The 22,505-nt window shown below is 33.6% G+C and overlaps 1 long non-coding RNA gene across 1 annotated transcript; it reads right to left on the bottom strand.

The window, feature by feature from the left end:
* Positions 1-3,404: 3,404 nt before the first annotated feature.
* Positions 3,405-4,202, bottom strand: LOC149259815 (uncharacterized). The gene is made up of 3 exons (XR_016247735.1): positions 3,895-4,202; positions 3,704-3,804; positions 3,405-3,597 (listed from the first exon to the last, which is right to left on the bottom strand). It is a non-coding gene; the product is annotated as an uncharacterized LOC149259815 (long non-coding RNA).
* Between the last annotated feature and the right edge of the window lie 18,303 nt (positions 4,203-22,505).

Genomic DNA, 22,505 nt, shown 5'->3' with positions numbered 1-22,505 from the left:
TGGTTGTGCAAAAAATCAAGATAAATTGTTAACTTTCAGGAACCGAATTTATGTTCCCAATGAAGCTGCATTGAAACAACTTATTCTGAATGAACATAATTAGAAGTCCTTTTTCAGGACACCCTGGATATCATAAAATGATCACAACATCGAGAAAGGAATTTTATTAGCCATGCATGAAGAGAGAAGTGGTTGAGTATTTGGCTAAATGTTTAGAGTGCCAGCAGGTGAAGGTAGAATATCACCACCCAGCTAGACTGCTAAACCCTTTAGACTTCATCACTAGTCTTCCAAGAACCAAAAGACAACATGACTCTATTATGGTCATTGTGGACAAATTAAGTAAAGCAAGCCATTTTATATATGTTCACTTTACATATGGAACAATCCAAGTTGTAAATATATTCATGAAAGAAATATTTCGGTTGCATGGAATACTACTAAGTAGTGATATCAACAAACAATGCTAAGTTTACTTCTAACTTCTGGAAGACATTTTTTGGAGGAATGTGTATGCAGTTGAACTTTAGTACAACCTACCATCCTCAAACAAATGGTCAAATAGAAAGGACAAACCCTATTTTATAATACATGTTAAGGATGTATGTTATGGACTAACTTACTAAGTGGGAAGATTATTTACACTTAGTAGAATTTGTATATAATAACAACTATCAGGCGTCTATAAAAATGATTCCATTTGAAGTTATGTATGGGATGAAGTGTCACACTCTTTTAAGTTGGATTCAGTCAAAAGAGAGGCTGGTGTTAGGTCTTGATGTCCTTCAGGAAATGGAATAGGAAGTAAAGAAAATAAGGCAGAATTTGAAAACTGCCCAAGGTAGGTAGAAAATATATGCAAAACAAAAGAGAATGCACAGATAGTTCAAAGTGGGAGAACACATATACATAAAATTCGAACCAAAGAAGAGCACTTTGAGACTAGGAACCTGTTCTAAACTAGCTCCAAGTTTTTGTGGACCCTTCAAGATACTAGCAAGAGTTGGGACAATGTCTTACCAACTAGCACTACCCAGTCATATAAAAGTGCATAATGTTTTTCAAGTCTCTTTATTGAAAAAGTATGTTCATGATAGTTCTCATGTGATTGATTGGAATGTGGTACAGGTGGAACCAAAAGGATATTTCTAGGTATAACCACTACAAATATTAGATCGAAGAGAAACCATGCTTCAAAATTGAACCATCAGCCAAGTTAAAGTGCAATAGAATAAGTTTACCTCAAAGGAGGCTACCTAGTAGATGGAGGAAAAAATGCATGAGGCACTTCCAACATTGTTCCAAGAGAAGGAGAACTTAAAGGAAACACTGACGACGATGTTTATTTTAAGAGGGGGGAGATGTAACACCCTTATGTTTTGATTTTTCAGAGATGGTGTTTTTAGACTTTTAAATTATTATTGGACTTAATGGTTATGGAAGCCAGGATTGAAACTATGTGATGATGTAATTATGTTTTATTTTATTGAATTAATAAATGAGTTGTTTGGAAATATTTAGGAAAGAACACTTGAGTATTAGAGACTTCTTGCCAATTTATAAAAAGTTGCTAGTGGTTAAAGCCCACATGATGGGCCTAAAGTCTCCTAAAAATCCATAGGAGAAAGTTGTTAAAAAAATATTAACATAATGGGAGAGAAATATTATGTTAATCACTTAGCTGGAGAGAAATGCTAAGATTGGGTGAAAATCAAAATAAAGCACAATGGGAGAAAAAGGTGTGTTTTATAGAAAAAGAAAATATATTTTTCTTAAATTAAAAGAAAAGGCCTAGGAAACTAGGGTTGCAAACCCTTAAAGTAGGACATTACTAAGGAAAAATATGTTGGGAAGAATCTATAAGAAAAACCGCCCAGGAACCCAAGAAGGTTATTGATTCCCGAATGAGATAAATTGAACATGCGTAGTTAAAATATACCCTATTAGATAAATTTGAGTTAGTGGGTATAAGCTTTGAACTCAACATGGGTGTAATAATTAAATGAATCTTGTTAGAAGTATTACTCAACAAAAATGCAAGAATAGAAATTTATGATAGATCATATAATTGGCAATACTTTATAGTTTGTTGAATCTGACTATGAAGTTATATACATATGTATATAACTATGTGTCACAGTTATTGATTCCTGAATGAGATAAATTGAACATGCGTAGTTAAAATATACCCTAAATTGAACATGCGTAGTTAAAATATACCTTATTAGATAAATTTGAGTTAGTGGGTATAAGCTTTAAATTGAACATGCGTAGTTAAAATATACCCTATTAGATAAATTTGAGTTAGTGGGTATAAGCTTTGAACTCAACATGGGTGTAATAATTAAATGAATCTTGTTAGAAGTATTACTCAACAAAAATGCAAGAATAGAAATTTATGATAGATCATATAATTGGCAATACTTTATAGTTTGTTGAATCTGACTATGAAGTTATATACATATGTGTCACAGGATTTATCTCTTCCAGTCCAGCATTGGAAGTTATATCTAATAAAATACAACATTGGAAGTTATATCTAATAAAATAGAGCATTGGAAGTTATATCTAATAAAATAAAACTCAGTTAATTAGATAGGACTCTCTAGTTATAGTCTTGTACTTTCATAGGAGTATATGTATAATGGAAGTATATTGCATATAAAAGGAATCAAACTAATTCTTGTAAACTTATGCTAGATTGTTCCAGATCATACATAATCCTATTTGAAAACTATAATGAAATGTTTTTTTATAATGAAAAGTTAAATTCTTATTCGGGCAAGGAAACATCAAACAATCTAATGCATTCCTATGAACTAATAAGGTTCCCATTATGTTTGTGAGTCTAGTAAAATAGACTCTCTTATAAGAGACTTTTCAAATATACATATCCTAAGAAAGAAAAGGTACAAAGCTATGTAATTAGCATTTAAATAGAAATTCTAGGAATTATGAATGGAAAATAATTTAATAAACATTAAGACACTAATAATTTATTGATGACTAGAATTCAAGTATTTATTACTGAAAATCATCAAACATTATGAATAAAAAGAAATCAATAGTAAGATATATATATAACCATTCGAAATGAGTTACAAATCAAGTCCTATTTTAATTCAATGACAGTCATAACAGAAATGGAACTGAGCACTGAAATGGAACTGTAACAAAAGGAACAAGAGAAATGACTTCTGTTATAATAAAAAAATATACACATGAAACCCAAGTCCATTTTACGCATAACTCTCAAATATCCGCAAGTAAAGAGACCACAAAGGGAACAAACCAATAGTAAAGTGTATACAAGGTAATAGTTAAATAAATAAACCGAGTTTATAAATTGTTAAGGCCTACGGCCGAAATATACAAATGTAACCTTGTAGGGTTAGAACGTAGCAAAGAAAAGAAAACCCTTATGTGGGTTATAATTAATAAGCCAATTCATAGTTGTGCGCCATGAAACTTCAAGAAGGTTGAAGAAATTGAAGGGTACTGACATATAATAACAAGGAGTCAAAAGTTAACTCCAACATATGGGAAACACCCTGAGTGCAAACTAACCAAACCACCTTTTCACTGGAAATTCCATACCTGCAATAAAATTCATATAAACGAGGGTTAGAACTCTTGAATCTTTAATTTACAAAACAAAAGGGAAGTGCTGGATAAACATAAGATGAATGAACTGCAAATATACCTGAGATTAGAGATGGCAATGCATCCTTCCCACAACTACAAATGCCAAAAGCTAACTAAGCCAACGATTAGAAGAACCTGGGAACTCACTCCAAGCACGACCTGCAAATAAGGTAAGGATCTCATTAGTAACCCTCTCAAAATGTGATAATTAAAGTGAAAAACATAAAGCAAAGTAAAGTTGGGCATTACCTCTTAGAGAAAATGAAAAACCCCATAGGGCTTGTCCTGAAACCACTGAGTTCTATAATTCAAGCTAAATCCTTCCTTCTCATGGGGAACTTACAATTTATAAACGTCGTATGAAAAACATTCAAGGCAACGAACTAAATATTAATATTTCAAACAATTCATACAAGATATAAAAGTTATATGTGCGATTCAAAGCATCCCAAGTAATATTTTGTGGTTATAGGTGTCATATTTGAAGTATTACAGGTGTAATGGAGGCCATATGGCCAATAATCTAACCCAGAACCATGACACCTTGCGAGACAATAGAGTGGCGCTCTAGTTAAGCGAATGAAGAAAATGAGGAAGAATGAGATTGGGAGAGGTAGGGTAATTCATTTTGTTTAACCCTAATCATTCTCCACCCTTCGATCAAAAACCCCAAATCTCAACCATTGATTGTGCACCCGCCCTAGAATCTATGTGTGTTCACATGGGTCATGATTACGTGGCCATCTCAAATAATGCCAAGTCTATCGTGTGGGTCTAGGAAAAATAACTATATTATATATCCCGTATGTATGAATAGAGAATTCACATCACAAGTTCAAAATATTGAGAGTTGGGACTTTTAAACATCATGTGAACCGACCAAAGCTTGGATCAATAATGTGAACCGACCAAAGCTTGGATCAATAATATGACTTGATTATGCATCTCATATGACTGTACTATTGCATCATAGGAAGGTTTGGTCTTACAACGTATAATATTTCTATAAGGTGTAAACTTTATAATTATGATTAATAATATTGAGAGCAAAAAACTTTAGTACCACACGAGTTATTATCACATGTTACGACCTATTGTGAACATAAAATAAAAATAGGTCAATATTCACATTAACTAACTTAGAAAGAAGAATATGAGGGGTGGTCAAATAAGTTTACATCATCAAAATAAGTGGCCACACTTTAATGTGTCCATGTGCTAAAGTGGAGACTATTGATAGAAGGATTATATTCAAAGGAGGACTAACCATCCTTTTAAGAACAAGAGAAGCTTTGATTGCGTTAAGAACACCAACAATAACTTATTATCTTTGTTGTAAGGTTTTAAGAAGACAAAAAAATTAACTCTATGTGAAGAAAAAAAGGGATGGATTAATAAAAGGTTTGAAGAAATTAAACAAGTTGTTACTTTATTGATAATTATAGCATTAAGAAAAAAAAAATTGGGTATGGAATTGAGGCATGTTACAAGAATTTACCCTAATTGAGCTATTCACATGGATTCAAGGGAAAGAGTTATGTAGAACAATAGGGTAAATGACATGGGAGGTCCATTAAAGATAGAAAGTCACTAACATACCCTTTAATTTGAGGGAAAAAACAAAATAAGAGATGAGGAACTTGGTGTATTAAAGGAACAATCAAGGAGTCCATATACAATTTGTAAGTTTTTTGCATTGTTGATAACCTACCTAGGGGTAAAATTATTGTTGGTATAATGTCGATGTTCTAACTTCTTAACAAATAATGGGTCAACTCTAGTGGAGAGATTTATGTGTAAAAAAAGTAAGAAATCTACACCAACATTTAACTTATAAAATTCACTAGTGTGCTTCTTTCAATGTGGATATTAAATAAATGTGCAACAATGGTTTTAAGAAATGTGATTAAACATGGAGTTCACCTACATTAAAATTGAAATGGTTTTCCAATTTTCAATTTGAAGTTAAATATGACTTTGAAAATATTTACATAGGTGGACCAATATTCTTGCATAGGAAAATGTACTGCACCTGAGGAGATGGATGGTGATCATCCACACAAATTTTCTAGGTTCTTATAAAGAAGAAAATTTAATTATTCTTCCCTACCCCTTGGAAAAATTTAGCTCCCAATAAACCCTAACATTTTTTTTTTTCTACTCACTCTATGCGCCTACCCAAAAATCGTATAATTGTGCCAAGTATTTCCTATGATAGTGACCAAAACCTTACATGAACACCTATTCTTATATGCAACCAAGACAAATCAATATGATAGTAACCAATCCCGAGCAACACCAACAATGAGTTTGTTGGGATCATGTGTAAATTCCACATTAATTAATTAAATATGACGATAATTCCTTACCAAAACCATTTGTCAATTTTGATCAAGTTTTCCTCTTTAAAAGTGAACATGAATTCAATGGATGAAGAGGTGATCATACATAAGGATAATTTCCCAGGTATTTAATTTGGATAGAGCACTTAATATACATTGATGATTGTACCCATAAACCTTATAATTGTATATTATTACTTCATTTGTAGATAAATGGTGTAACTCTTAGTATTTGTAGGACTTGCCTCATAACCTTCTTTAAGGGGCTAATAAATATAAATTCACTTCAATATAATGATTGGCTAGGTTTGTACTTAATTTAGTAACAACAATAGATTATATAGATTGAGCTAAAAAAAATTAATAAAGCTTCCTCTAAAATATTAATAGGCAATACATACAAGCTTTAATACAAGAAAAGTTGGTTGTCCAAGCAAGTGTGAAAAAAATAATTCAAGGTTGGCTAACACCAAATCACCCCATCATGAAGTTATAGTCATGAGCATACTCAAAAGATCAAACATGATTGAATTAAGGCAAAACGCTTTGGATAGTCAATGTTACTAACCTAAACAAAAGAACTCTAGTCAATAAGATTGCTAGCCACTAGACGGGGTTAGCCATGATTAAAAGGGTCCTTTCCCCAACTTGTAACTGGAGGATCAACATCAATACAATGACTCGATGCCACTTATCAATAGCGGGCTCTAGTAGCTTATGCCCCTAAAATATCTCCAAAACCAATGTGGGAAATTACTTGTCAACTTGTGAAGTTCTAGGTGCCCCACTATACACACTCATATTTCTCTCAAACTTGTAACTCGATGTGGTTGCAAGGCTGGCTATAGGAAAGTCCTATCAACCCAACAAACCTGAAGCAAGAGCTACATATTTTTGTCTCTATGTGGAATGTTTCTTGTTGGATGCTCTTAAATATATCTAGTTTATCTTCCACTCTTACCATGCCTTTAGTTTAGTTCCATAGTTCCTTTTTATGTTTTTTATTATAAATATCTTGTGACTCTATGGTTATCTAATTACTTGTGTACTCTACAAATTGTTAATTCTACACTAGTGTAGTATATCCTTTTTTACTTATAACTATGAGCATTATTGGAAGGACTAGTTGACTCTGTCAACTAAACCTGATAGTTGACCAAGTAAGAGAGAAGTCAACTATGAGTTAGTTGAGTCTATAAGTTGATTAACCACTCATTTGAATTGATAGACCCAAGTAGTTAGAGAGCCATAACTATAATATAATGAAATTATGAGTATAAATATGTGCATCCATGTAATAGAGAACAATTGGCTTATTAGTTATCCTTGTGGTATAATAATAAAGTGATTATTGCTAATATCCCCACTAATTTATGTTCTCTTCCTTCTCTTCTCTATTTTCATGTTTGTATATGAGTGTATGTTGTTGTATAACGCTTTGTGCAAAGGACTTCTAGTAACACCTTACAAACCCCTCAATTACAACATTGGTTCCATTATTGGTAGTTCCTAAAACCGAGCATGTAAGATAATGCACACACAAATGTTGGGCCTAGAAGAGATACATGAGTGTTGTGAGAGAAGGATTAACAACTACTTGAAGAATTACGCATGTTGAAATCGACTGACATTGGCAGAGGCACCAACCCAATTCATAACAGACACTCATTACAATTTTATTGAAACGATCATGGTAGAAATTAAAAATGCATTGACTAGCCCTAATAATAAATAAAATTACTAATGATGAGTGATTAATGTTGAAATTAATTAACAGAGGTTGAAAAAATTTAGATGAGTGGGTTGAAAAATCGCCAACAAATAATGTGAAGAGCAAGCAATTGAAGAATAAACATTAATCAACAAAAGAAAATAAATGTTCTATGATGACTTCCACAACAGATTTTTCTATATTTTACCCTCTTTGTTACATAAATTTCTTTTAGATAAAGGCATCATTCACATTGTTGAATACAACACCCTTCTTCATATACCATCATCGAATTCCAACTGGAGAAAAATTCAAAGTGACTAGGAAAAGTTTTTAGAAGCAAACTACAAAGACACAAGAGAAGCTTAATATTTTTGTCAAAGAAATAAACATGGCAATTCTATGCACACAAGCCGACTAATAGTAAGTTGGGGTCGACAATGGAGGGGATAGTTATTTGTGTCATGCCTAAAGTAAAGTAAACTAGTTGACCCACATCAAGGAGCCATTATGTCAACAAGCAAAAGGAAGTCGACTGAAATAAAATGAGAATATAAATTAAACAAAGAGACAAAAAGAATACTTCAAGAAAGATTTGGTATTATAAACCTTCGATCGAAATTAAGAAGATAAACAATATAAATATAAAAATAGAGAAGAGATGTGTGATGTGCATGATCTAAGGAACTCAGGTTGAGAGCACCCTCAAGAGTGGCAAATTGTTGGAATGCTAGAATCATGTGAGATTGGCAATAAACAACCATATTAGAGAGGAGTAGTTCTTATGACTCCTATGAAGAGTGAGAGTCAGTAGTTGGTTGAGGCGACAATTGGTGCTCTTTATATAGCATATGATGGTAAAGCATGGATGTAGATGACTTGGGACCCACATTACATCAATCTCTAATTTTTGAAGAAGCAAGTCTTAGAATTAGAAAATTCCTTCAAAAAATATTATGTATTGTTTTAGAAGCCTCTTCGATGTGGTATCAAATGTATTCTCAAGGAAACTTAAGATATAAGCTTATGATTGAGATACCCCTACTAGACCAAAGTTGGGTAGGAGTTGAGGGAGATGAGAGTATACTCCTTCATATCAAGTATCTCATGGATGCATGCCCTACAAAATTTGCTAACTAAGGACTAAGGTACACATTTGGTCAATAGTTTTGATGAAACGATGTTCCCTCCATAGAGATAGTTTGTCAATCATATAGACAAAGGGTGTTAGAAGGATAGAATACAGTACCCAAATGAGGTAGTAGAGGAAGAAAAAGAAAGTAAATAATTCTCAACGACAATTGAATAACTGACCAATCTAGTAAAATCATAGTTGTTTGTGCAACCATATGCCCTAGTACAATCGACCATATAATCAAAATTGAAAGTTAGTGAACAAACTCAAACACCTAAAAGTATTCCGAATTCGAATGTTTTCGTAAAGATAAAATGGGTTTGAACCACGTTCCAACCTATGAATGAGACAAGGATTCAAATAGATATTGGTTCATTTCTAAAATTTATGGGATTCTTGAACGTAATTGATGAAGATAAAAAAAAAATGGCTTAATTTGGTGCAAATTTAAGGAAAAGAGCTTTAATGTGTTTTATGAACTATACTGAAAATCAACAAAAGTCCAAAGCAGACATTAAGACTATTTTCATATTCTTTTTTTAAGAACAAGATATCAAACATCTTGTAGCTTAAGAACTTAAAGAAATAAAGTAACTTAAAGAAACAAAGTAGAAACCAAGAGAAATAGTTTGGGAGCATGAAAAAATATTGAAGGATCCACTCGGCCAAATTTTGTATGCAATTGATGAACAACTCATGGTGTAATGGTATATATTAAGATTATTGCAGAAAATTAGAGGACCATTGCATATGCATGAAATCTAGTCTTATGAGTAAGAACTCATAAGGGCTCAACACATAGAAACTGATGATGACTGGTCATCAACTTTGACATTACCTGATAAAATATTGAAACGAAAAATTAGATGTTCCAATAGTCCTTAAAAAAACATAGCTATTAGAAGAAGTGACCTTTGGTGCACTAGTTGTCTAAATGGTGGTCGCATAAAATATTATTGTAAATATAATGATGCACCTAAAAGGGAGCCTGATGTTTATTGAGCGCAAGTAGAATTTTACTATGAAATTTGTCAATCTCTCACAAATCACATTAATATAGATTTCCCTCACAATCTAAGGAACACCATGCCCAAGTGGTGTTCTATCTATGAGTGGGCTAGCCACTTGACTCAATAATGACAAATCATTAGTCGGAACAATCCAAACTACCATGCAATATATCATACTTAAATAATCGACCAAAATGTGAAGCGAGGAAATCAGGGACACAGAAATGGATACTAAGGAAAAGGTGGCTACCAAGGATGAGGAGGTTATAAATGAGGTTATAACAAAATGAATGGAAGAGGTGGTCATATTTGCAGTTGGAGTAGCACGTATTATTTTACCGAATGGAAGGATGATCATATCAACCCCAACCACCCTCTCAAACAGATGAACAACCTCAAATTTAATAATATATGTGGAGCAAGTGACCATTCTTTGGGAGATTATCCAATAATTCTAGAGAATTAAGGACTAAACAAGTTGTAAATTTGATACATTATGTTCTAAAATACAAAGTCTTCAACTCAAATAACTTACATGTTGTCACAAGATCTGGAGTGGAGCAAGAGAATTGCATTTTTAAAGAATAATTGATTCAACTAATTAGAAATAGAAATACTTATTCTAATCCTAACGAGGAAGGTTAGGTAATGTGGGAGACACTAGACTTCTTAAATAATAATGAGTACAATAAATCCACTAGTCATGGAACATTGTCCTAAAATAATTTTTTCAAGTATTGAAAGAAAAATAGTTGATTGATTGACTGCTTGAACTCTTTAATATTTTAAAAGAATACAGAGAATACCAATTATCTAATAAAAATCTAATGAAATCGTCATAAGAAAAAACCAAAGACAACTATGACCCTCAATTCGATCTAGAAATCAACATATATATGGTACATCAAGTCTTGTTCGACTTTGAGTCGCAAGTCAACATTCTTTCATGTGAAGCATGAATGAAATTGGGAAGACCTATACTTGTGTGCATAATGAATTATCTAAAATCGACAGACCAAATATTTGTGGATCCTCTTGGGACCTTGAAGAATGTCTAACTATCACACTTTGGTTAACTTTGAAGTAATCAACCTAGTCAAAAGCATCCATGCGTACCTAACATTGGTCGAACACCCTTGGGGTAGGAAGATGAAGGAAAATATCTCTCTGGAGAGAGATAAAATTAAGCTCAAGGGGAATGGATTTTTATTTTTTATTTTGATTCCATTAGACCCAAAGGAAGGGAATCCAAGCATCAAATCTTGGGACAAGGAAACAAAGCTAATAAATTATACCAAATCATGTAGGAAGACAAAAACAACATGAAACCTAATGCATCAAAAGAAAATTTATGAGGCTTACCCTATTCGATTGGCAAGAATTTAGATACTAAGTTATATGAATCACAAATGGAAAATTATGAGTCGAAGGTGTATGAGTTTCGGTTAGTTGAGGCCATACCCATCCATAAGTTTCACTCATGTTTTTAAATTAAAGTAGTACCTATTGTGTATGAAAAGAAGATCAAGCAGGCATTGACCTTAGTACGCATTGACTTAAAGTTAGGACCAATGGATTTGATAATATTCAAGGAAAGAAACTCTTTATCAACCCATGTTGATGAGGTATAAAAAATGGTTAGAGGGCATGAAACGATGCTGAGCCTTGTGCAGGATTTCATTGGTTAGGCAACCCATTAGTGGGAAACATATGCCCCATGATTGTAGATGGATAATTGCGACAACATCCTTTTTGGAGTGATTTGAAGGTAAAAAACTCTTTGCAACAATTGACATTCCCAAGTTTAATTTGGGTTTCAACTTAATAGGCCATATTCATTAGTGTCTAAATGAATGAAAAGAAATCAGCTACAAAGATGAAAGAGTGTGGGCTTAAATGTTTCAAAGTACATTTGATGACATACCTTACAAATGGTATAAAATAGAGGAAGCACACAGTGAAACATTCCGAAGGAATGATCTTAAAGAAATAAAATTAAAAGAATTTGAGTTTATACCATAAGAGGCACAATTAGTGGAAACAATTCATGAGCTAAAGGAGTTCATTGAGAAGCCAAATCCCAAAAAATTCAAAAAAGAGGAAAAACAAAAGTTGACATGGAGTCGAATTCGACTTGCAATTTTGTGTCAAGACAACAACATGGCAATTAAATATCTTGTCGAATAGACATGGAAAATATAAGTTTTATTAAATAGAATTTTAGATGGAAAAATAATCACCTTCGTGTAAATAAGCATGTAAAGATCAATATGAGAGTATTCAAGTAGAAAATTAAAAAAAATCTAGAAAGTCAAAACTTCCCACGTGCCTATAATGAACTAAAATAAGAGGAGCATAAACTAAACAAAGCAAACATTCCTGAATGGATAAACCTAGAGCTAAAATGAAAGGAAATCAACATGTGGATCAATGGTTGAATAAAAATGGCTCATGTAGGTGATTATTGGATATAAACACAAGAAGTAGAAATAGTTATTCACCCAAGATGATAAAGATAAAAATGACTTATAAAAGAAATGGGGGAGATGAAAATTGACTTCATGTAAGGGGCTAAACCCATTAAGTTACGTCCTTATAAATTGGCACATAAATGCAAACCTATTGTGCAAAATGAGATTGAAGGGATGCTTACCACTAGAATTATAGGCTTGATTGAAAAATATAAATGGGCTAGTCTTATGGCCATACAACCAAAAAACTAAGAATATGTGTCAACTTATGGGGACTTAACAACATGATAGTCACAAATCTATTCCTAACACCATTCACCAATGAAATAATTAAAGAAGTGGTAGGGCATGAGTGCTACTCATTTATTGATAGATTTTTGGGGTATAATCAAGTACCCATTGCTAAGGAGGATCAAGAAAAAACAACCTCTTTTTTAGAGTCTAGTTCCCTCACATATAAAGTTATGCCTTTTGGACTAAAAATGCACCAACAATATTTTCAAGAATTGTGTTAAATCATTTTAAGAATAAATATATAAGGAAATGGATACATACTTCCAACAATTGGAACACATTCGATGGTTTAGAATGATGCTAGAAATATATCAACAAATCCACCTTTCATTAAACATCAAAAGTGCATATCCACCACAATTATTGGAATCCGACTAGGTCATGTTGTATGCAAGGATGAAATTAATGTATGAAATTCATACTTGACTTAAAACCCTTGATGAATAAAAAATAAATGTTCTTGGGGCTCATTGGATACTACATCAAATTTATAAGGTATTTTCCTGACATCACTTTTCCGATTAATGAGCTATTGAGAAAAAGATGTCAAAGTCATATGGAGTCATTAGTGTAATTAATCCTTCGAATTGTTAAAAGCAAAATTGGTGAAGAAACCCCATATTGAGGTTTCTCAGCTGCTCAAAGAGGTCACATGTCTATGTTAATGCATTAAATGTGGTAGTCAAAGCAATATTGACACAACTAGATAATGACGCATTCAACCATACAAATGCATATGCTAGTTGAAAGTTGAATAAAGTAGAATGCAATTTAGCCATAGAGAGAGAAGGATTGGTGATTATATTTTCTATCGTGAATTTCCATCATTATCTATTGGCAAACCCTTTTGCATTCTATATTGACCATCAAGCTCTAAAATGTTTATCAAACAAGCTTTTGCATCACAGGAGAGTGTGTTGATGGATGTTATTATTCTAGGAGTTTGAGTTCGACATAATAATGTGACCTATTAGGTCTTGTTAAATTATTTACATGAGTAACCCCACAAATTGTATGTTTTGTCGAGAACAGTTAGGAGCGAAGCCCAAGAGAAAAATCCCCCCCTTGTGCGTGGGTTCAAGGGAAACACCATTGAAATATTTTTTAGGGTAATATTTGCACAAATTTTGAGTGGTTTTCGACACATGGTTTTTACCCTTAGCGGTTTTGTGGCACATGGTCATTTAACAAATGGTTTTGTACTTTCGTTTAAGGAACTAAATTGTATTCTATTCCAAGGTAAATGGATTTGCGATTTATGGATGCCATGGGATATATATATATATATATATATATATATATATATATATATATATATATATATATATATAATAGTATTGTAATCTAATATAGAAGAATATATTGAAAAATATTTATAGCTTCCCAATTTGGGTTTCCAAAGTAAAAATTCTATGTTAATGTGTACGTGTGTGTGTAAGTTTTCAATTTCTTCTTCTTCTTTAATTATTAATAATATGTTTGCAACAACTAAATGTATAAGGTTAAAACATACATTTGGTATCAAAGCAATTTTAGCTTTAAGGGGATGCTTTTGTAGCTAAGGGGGTTTGCTCAGGCCTGTGGTAGACCTTGTTATAGTGGGAGATTTGTGGAATTGGTTCTTGTAGTGAAAGGAAATGGTGAATATTTCAAATACAAAGATAAAGAAATTTAATGGGTAGAGTTTTGAGTGGAAGCTCAAAAGGGAAGATATGTTGGTGGACAAAGATCAATGTATTGCTATGGATCTAGCTATTGCAACAACAAGGTTGTTGACAGAAGATTGGAGTAAGTTGGATCAAAAGACAAGGAGAATAATACAATGGTGTCTCTTAGATTCAATATTATATCAAGAGAAGCTTCAATGAAGGCATTGTGGAACAAGTTAGGGACTTTGTGTCAGTCTAAGTCCATGGTGAAAAAATTGTTCCCATGGAAAAAGCTATATAAACTGAGGATGAAAGATGGAGACTCAATAACCGAGCATCTAAATGCCTTCAATATTGTGAAAATTTAGCTATTATCTATTGATTTTAAGACTTTAGATGAAGATAAGTGTATCAATTTGTTTTTATCTTTACCAAACTCATGGGCTAATTTGGTTGTTGCCATGGGCAATAATGCAACTACTTTAAATTTTGATGATACAGTATCATCCTTGTTCTTGAAGGAGATGAGAGGAAAAATATGGAAAATCATAACATAAATGCCTTGTATATAAGAGTACACTACTAGAATAGAAATAAAAATAAATCCTTAAGTGGGAGATCTAAATCTAGAGGAATATTTAAATCTCTAAAAAAAATCGTAAAGATACGTTGGAGATGTGGAAAAGAAGGGCATTACAAGAAATATTGTAAATCCAAAATTGCTAAGAAAGGGAAGGGATTTGATGATGATCCTTATACACAAGTAAAACCTCCTCAAATAAAGGACAAGAAGTGTATTTTGATTCTTCAAGTACACACGTAGATCATGAGGCATGACTGGTCGAATCAAGTGCATCTTTTCATATGACTCCTCAAAGGAAGTGGTTTTGCAAGTATGAAATATATGATGGTGGTGATGTTTTCTTAGGGAATGAACCAATAGCTAGATAATAGGACAAGGAAACATCAAATTGAAGATATTATCTAGAAGTATTAAAACACTCCATAATGTTTTGCACATCGCTAAGGGAGTGCATATTGGAACTCTGTATAAACTATTGAGAGGCATTGCTAGTGATGGGCGCAATAATTTTGTAGTTCCTTAGAGTGGAGAAAAAGAAGGAAAAACTCCTTCAACTCATGGAGAAAAGACTATGCTAAATCGGAGAGAAGGGCCTTCGAGTACTACACAATAATGGTATGGTAGCAGGTATGTCCCATTGCTCTTTGGATTTTTATTTTTGTGAATATTGTTATACGAAAATTAGAATTAGGTGAGATTCTCCTCTATAGCTACAAGGTCAGAGGGAATATTACAATTGGTGCACAATGATGTGTTTGGAACTATGTCAATTCCATCAATAAGTAAATCTATGTACTATGTCTCATTTATAGATGAATTCTCAAGGAATCCATTGATTTATTTCCTCAGGAATAAATTTGGAGTCTTTGGCAAATTCAAAGAGTTTAAGGCTCTTATGCAAAATCAAATATAGAAAAAAATTAAGGTGTTGGGGATAGATAATGGTGGAGAATTATATGGGAATGAATTTTAAGAATTCTATAAGAAATGCAGTATATCAAAGAAAAATATTACTCCATAAACACCTTAGTAGAATAGAGTTGCAGAAAGGATGGACATGATGTTGATGGAGAAAGAAAGGAACATGCTCAGTGGTGTCAGGTTAGGAAATTAATTTTGGGTAGAGGAAGTGGACACTATGTGTTACCTGGTAAATATATCATTGTCATCAATGTTAGATGACAAGAGTCCACATGAGGTATGGACTTGTAAGAAACCTTCTCTTAAACATCTCAAAGTTTTTTCATATGATGCTTATCTACACATTCCAATTGAAAATAGGAGTAAGCTAGATAAGAAATTTGAAGAGTGTATCTTTATTAGATATACAAATGGTTTGAAAGGTTATAATATTTCGAACCTATAAAATAAGAAGGTGTATAGTAGAGATTTTGTATTTAGAGAAATCAAATATGTCAAAAGAAAAATAATCAGAAGAAGAAGAACTACATATTTTAATATGAAGGAGATCAGTTTGGGAAATTAGGTTGCCACAAAGGTATACTCCACCTAATTTCTATTCAAATTTTGCTTAGTTTATTATTGATGATGATCCTATAATTGTTAGGGAGGTAGTGGATTCAGAGGATCAAAAACTTTGGAAAAAGGCATGGTTAAAGAAATGGAATCCTTGGACAATAATGGTTCTTAATTCAGATCTATTGGAGTTGTCAAATAGAAGAAATCCAATTAGCAGAAAATAAAAATTTAAGAAGAAGTTGAATGTAGAAGGCAGAGTGGAGAAATACAAAGCTCAGTTAGTAGCGAAAGGTTATCGACTTTGGTCAGTTTTTTTCTCCTATTGCCAAGTTAACTTTTATTAGATTTCTTTCATCTGTTATTGTTGCCTTTGATTTTGAAATAGAACAGATGGATTGAAGGCAACATTCCTACATGGGGATATAGAAGAAGAAATCTACATGAAGCAACCAGAAGGTTTGTTGTTAAAGGAAAGAAAGAGTCAATATGCACACAAAAAATGTCCTTGTTTGGGTTAAAGCAATCACCAAGGATGTGGTATCAAAAAATTAATACTTATATGTTGGGAATTAGCTTCATAAGGAGCAAAGCAGATCATTGTGTGTATTTCAAATTAGTTGGTGATAGTCTTATTTATTTGGTGTTGTATGTGGAAGATATATTTCTAATTGGAAATGACAAGAAAATAACCTAGGAAGTGAAAACTTAGCTTTCCTCTAAATTTGACATGAAGGATATTGGTGCCGCAAATTTCATTTTGGGCATGAAAATTAAAAGAGAACATGCAAACATGAAACTATGGTTAAATGAAAGGAAATATGTCAAGGAAATTTTGTAGAGGTTTAATATGTAGGAAAGTAGACCAGTGAAGGTCACTATTCTTTTGGATGTAAAGTTACTTGCTTAACAATCATGAAGAGTAAGAGAACGAATTTCATGTTCCATATTCTAGTGTGGGTGGAAGTTTGATGTATGCAATGTTTTGTACTTGACTAGACATTATACATGAAATGGGAGCGTTGAGCAGGTATAAGTCAAAATCAAGGAAGGAGAATTGGACAACCATTAAGGGGTTTTTAGGTATTTGTGTGGCAGTAATAGTTATGGATTGCACTACTAAGGAAGATCAATATTTGATAGAGTGTTGGACATACACAACTTTGTTGATGCATACTGGGTTGGAGATCTATATAGTAGAATATATACAGGCATGTATGTATTTAACATATTTAGAGGAACAATTAGTTGGATGAACAATAGACGTTTTATAGTGGCGGTCACAACTACACAAGTTAAATACATGGAAAATACTCAAGCAAACTAAGTAGCAGTATGGTTGCAAAGGTTATGTTTCGGTATTGGGTTTGTACAACAAGTTGTCACGATAGATTGTAACAGTCGTAGTGCATCGTCCTAGTGAAGAACCCAATGTATCATTCGAAGACAAAGCATATTGATGTTTAGTATCACTTTGTGTGATATATGATTGAAGAAAAGAAGGTGTTGTTGGTGAAGATTAACACTTTGATGAATGCTGTAGATTCACTAACAAAATCTGTGAGCACTAAGAAGTTCTCTTGGTGTAGAGAAACCATGGGCATTATTGCCCTAGATTACTGATCATGTACTCTTATGACCCCTTGTGTGCAAAGAAAACAAGTAGAAGAATGTTGGTTATGTGTTATATTCTTTAGATGAGTACCTCTATGCATTGTATGGTGTATCAGACATAGCGTGGTTAGGTGTTTCAGGGGAAGCACCCTTGAAAAAAATCTATGGGTGGATTTTGTGTCCGTTTTTGGCACATAGTTTCCACCTTTAATGGTTTTCTGGTGCATGGTGGTTTAGCCTATAGTTTTGTAGTTTTGAGTAAGGAACTATGGTTGTATTCTAATACAGGGTAAATAGATTGGTGGTTTATGGATGTTTTGTAGTTTTGATTAAGGAACTATAATTGTATTCTAATACAGGGTAAATATATTGGTGGCTTATGGATGTCACAAGATATATATACACACACACATGGTATTGTAATACTGTAAATAAGAATATATATATAAATATTTCTGATTTTCCAAATTTGGGTTTCCAAGGTAAAATTTTGTGTTAATGTGTGTGTGTGTGTGTTTTCCATTACATATTTTTCATTTGATTAAGAATCTATTTGCAACAATTAATTGTACAACATTAAAACCTATATGAACAAGCAAAATGAATGTTGGACCTAACCACATGTCCCAACTTGAAATAGGTGAAGGCCAAAAGGTGATTGATCATGAGATATCAAATGCTCATACGTTTTCAATTGAGGCGACCCCTGTGGAGTTAGAAAACATAGTTCAATTATCAAAGGAGGGGTAGGCACTTGAAGGTATTCCAAAAAGAAAGAAAAAATTAGTAGTAATGAATGCTTCCCCATTCAGGCTCATAAAACGGGTATTTATACGAACTAGGACCTGACAACGTGTTAAGATGTGCCCTTGAGCATGAATGTGAAGGAATAATTCATGAATCACATGCTAGTTATATAGGTGGCCATTATCAAAAAGATATGACAATAGTTGAGATATTCCAAGCTATCCTTGGTGGCCAAATTTTCACAAGGATTGTTAGACAAAAATGAAAAAATATATGATATTTTCCAACATATTATTTGATCATTGTGGAAGGATGAGATTCCCCTACACTTGGTAAACCCCAATTTACCATTTGAGATATGGAAAATCGATATTTCCAGCCCAATCCCTCAATGAGCTAGAGGCCAAATACTTAATCACAACAGTGAAATACTTGACAAAGTGGGTTGAGGCAGCGCCAATTGAGTCTTGTATAAATGAAACTAATAAAAGTTCATCTATGAAAACATAATTATAATATGTAATGTAATCTATGCATACTAGAATGTAGGAGTTTCATTGAGATGGAGCATTGATGGACAATGAAATCAAGGGCCCATTTCTTGAAGCATTCTATCATTAGTCGTGTATGTAATGACATTTCATCTTAATGAACTAGCCTTCCCATGTGTTGGAATTTGACACATATTTACACATACTATTTGACTTCTTAGAAAATCGAGGGCCAGTAGCACCCTTGATGGAGTACTTTGTGTTGGAATTATGGATAATGTGTTGTCCTTTATGGAAACATATTTGACAAAGATGTCCTTGATGTCAAATTGGTTATAATATGCTGGTTATGGAACTAATGCAGATAAAAATAATATTGATATAGGTATTATAGAGGATATGGAAGATAATTGGCAACTTAGTCATATGATGCATGAAAAATGTGAAGTTTGAGAAGTATACGCAGTTCCTGTGAAGAAGAGTCACATACATATGCAAGTATTGTGAACAAGAGTTGCATACATAATATGAACCATGGAAAATTGGATTCCAGGGGTCATTACCATGGTAATTTCCCATAGTAATTATGGTGGCAATGTCTATTTGATCCCATCAACGAATACTAACGACAAAACCAAAGGGTTTTCCTGAGGCATTGGAAAAGAAAAAAGCTATATAAGGATATGGAGATCAAGGAGTTAAGTGCGCAAGTGAATGGTTTATCCATGTGTGATTTGATTTGGAACAGGTGTGCACCAGTAAGAAAGGGGATGGCTCATATTTGATAGATCTGAAAGTGTAGTGAAGACTAATGAATATACCTACTTGATTTGTTTATGTTTGTAGCCAACAATGTTAGTTTTGTAGCTATGATGATGGTATGATATGAATGTAGTGATGTATGACTATAATAGCATGTGTGCGGAGATTTGGGTTTGACAAATGTTGTGATTTGCAGCAAAGACCTGATTTAGTAGTTTAAGATCTGTACACAATTTTCCTTCAGAGTGATCACATACATACGCGGATCTGGTTCAATATTGTCGTGTATAAATTATGGATTAATGTATTCAGTATGTTGAAATATATATGTGGTTTAACACTTGATAAGAATGTATATACGTAGGTCTTCTTAATAACAGTCACGTATATATTGTGAGTTAAATCTGGTCAGGGTTTGCAGTTTATGAGTTATGTTATATTTGCTATTGTCTGTCAATGATGTTGATGGGCCTTGATATTTCACCAAGGATGTTGCAACTCCCAAGGGTTTGTCAATTTAAATTATCAACATGGGGTTCGTACAAACTTAGAGGTGACAGTGCTATATGGACATCATGTTAGGTTCTACTCATGTCACCCTCAATCATGAGATCATATCAAGGTGTTCAGAGACCACTCCTTCATCTAACTACAAAGATAAAAGCATGTCATAATTGTGAGGAGATGAACATGATTCAAACTATAAAAGTGAAAATGCCATTCATTCAATGTAAACGCTGAATTGAAATTACATGAAGGAAAAAAGGGCTAGTCTAGTTGCAGAAGTAAACCATGCTATTCTATTTGCATACTTAATCAAATTAACAACCTACTTGCATGAGTCATTTATCTATTTTCAACTTGCTTGAAAATGAGAAATTAAACCTTCAACGCAATTCAACAAAAATGCTAATTCTAATTCTATTTGTTGTCCTATGGTTTCCATGAGGAAAGGATGGGGTTTGAGTGGTCTTAGAGTCTTCCCTAATCATGAAGTCAAAGCTTGGGGTTCATTATTCAAATTTGGTTGAAGAAAACAATGCTACAGGTCTACTACAGGAAGTGCTACAAGAGGCTTTGTATTGCTACAGGAGGCCCTGTTTTGCAACAGGGGGGGGGTCCAAGAGATTTTTGAGGACAAAAATGGTGTCTTGAAGGTAGAAGAAGGTGGATGAAGGTAGAAGAAGGTGAGTGAAGGGTGTGGGAGCCCCTTATCCAAGCCTAGTACTCCTCAGGGGTCCATCTTGCACCAAATTTTGTGCCCAAAGTGTCCTCCATTTACCTTAGTAGAGTGATCTCAGTGGAAGAGTTTGGAGGAAATTGGGGTGTCTAGGAGGGAGGTGGAGTGGCTTAGGTGGATGTAGAAAGGGGTTCCCACCCCTGCACATCAACACAGTGCCTATAAACTAGTCAAAGACATGCATCAAATGATCAATGTTACAACAAAGTAAATTAACATGGAAAATATGAGTTGAATTATTTTGAAATATATTCTAACTTACAACACAACTTCTAATTTCTAAACTAATGCTACTAACTCCTAAAGTGTAGAAACTAAACATGCAAAAGGATTACAGTCCCATACATAACAATTTCCAAGAAATCATAAACAAATGTTTTTGGGTTGTTATTGTAGATCTTCCAATCACTCTTCCCACAAGAGAGGTGATAGGAAAACCTTAAACTACAATTTTTTTAATATAACACCTACTGAAACAAGAAAATCATTGCAATAACTTGACCAGGAGCAAAAAATACAAGAGAGGGACTAAAGCCTCTTGGTTGGGCCCAAACTGTTATAGACATTTTTGTGCCCTACAAATCCAAGCATGAAATGTCCATAAACTAAGGGCTCCTAAGTCCCTAAAAGTGTTGTTCTAACCCATAAAGGAACAAGGTCAACAGATTACATCTTCTCCCAGAAGTTCTCCACCAAAAACTGCTCAGAATTGGTCAAAACAGGATCATTGCAGCTGCTCCACTGGCTAGGTGCGTTGCATCTCACCCAAATGCACTGTGAGGGTGCGTTGCATTTCAAAACTCCCTTCTGTGGGGTGCGATGGGCGAGAAATGACAAATGGTAGTGTCATTCCGTGAGGTGGAGAGGCAATGGAAGCTTCCAAAATCTTCTCCTGTGACACTTGCCTCACTGAATTCGACCAAGGATGAGTAAGAGGCCCTCAATCTCCAAGTGGAAGCATGAACTGACAGAGAGAAGAAACTAATCAAATCACAAGCTGACTCATCCCCCTTACAGATATCTATATATGGATCCCTCATCCCAGAGATCCAGGAGGCTGGAATTTTGCATATTGTAAGGAATTGCTGTTGGTTTCTAGAGACAAACATCAGATTGTTGGGTGATCTATGCTTTGTTTGAGGTGAAGAGGGGCTTCTTTGCTGGGAGGTTGATGTTGGGTTGGAACCACTGGTTGTAACTCCTCCCGGATCTTTTCTTGTTTATCAATAAAAGCTATTTGAGTTCTCCTCCATGATTTTGTATCATTGATGCTTGTTACATTTGTATGGTCAATTTAAATCTGATCCTAAGTTGTTTATGAATATAGATCCATGT

Source organism: Pinus tabuliformis, chromosome 6 (assembly GCF_031772625.1).
Source record: "Pinus tabuliformis cultivar Carrire ecotype Pingquan chromosome 6, CPIR1, whole genome shotgun sequence".
In the NCBI taxonomy this organism is placed as follows: domain Eukaryota; kingdom Viridiplantae; phylum Streptophyta; class Pinopsida; order Pinales; family Pinaceae; genus Pinus; species Pinus tabuliformis.
Note: the sequence above shows the minus strand (reverse complement) of the source record. Positions and strands in the feature narration are given on the sequence as shown.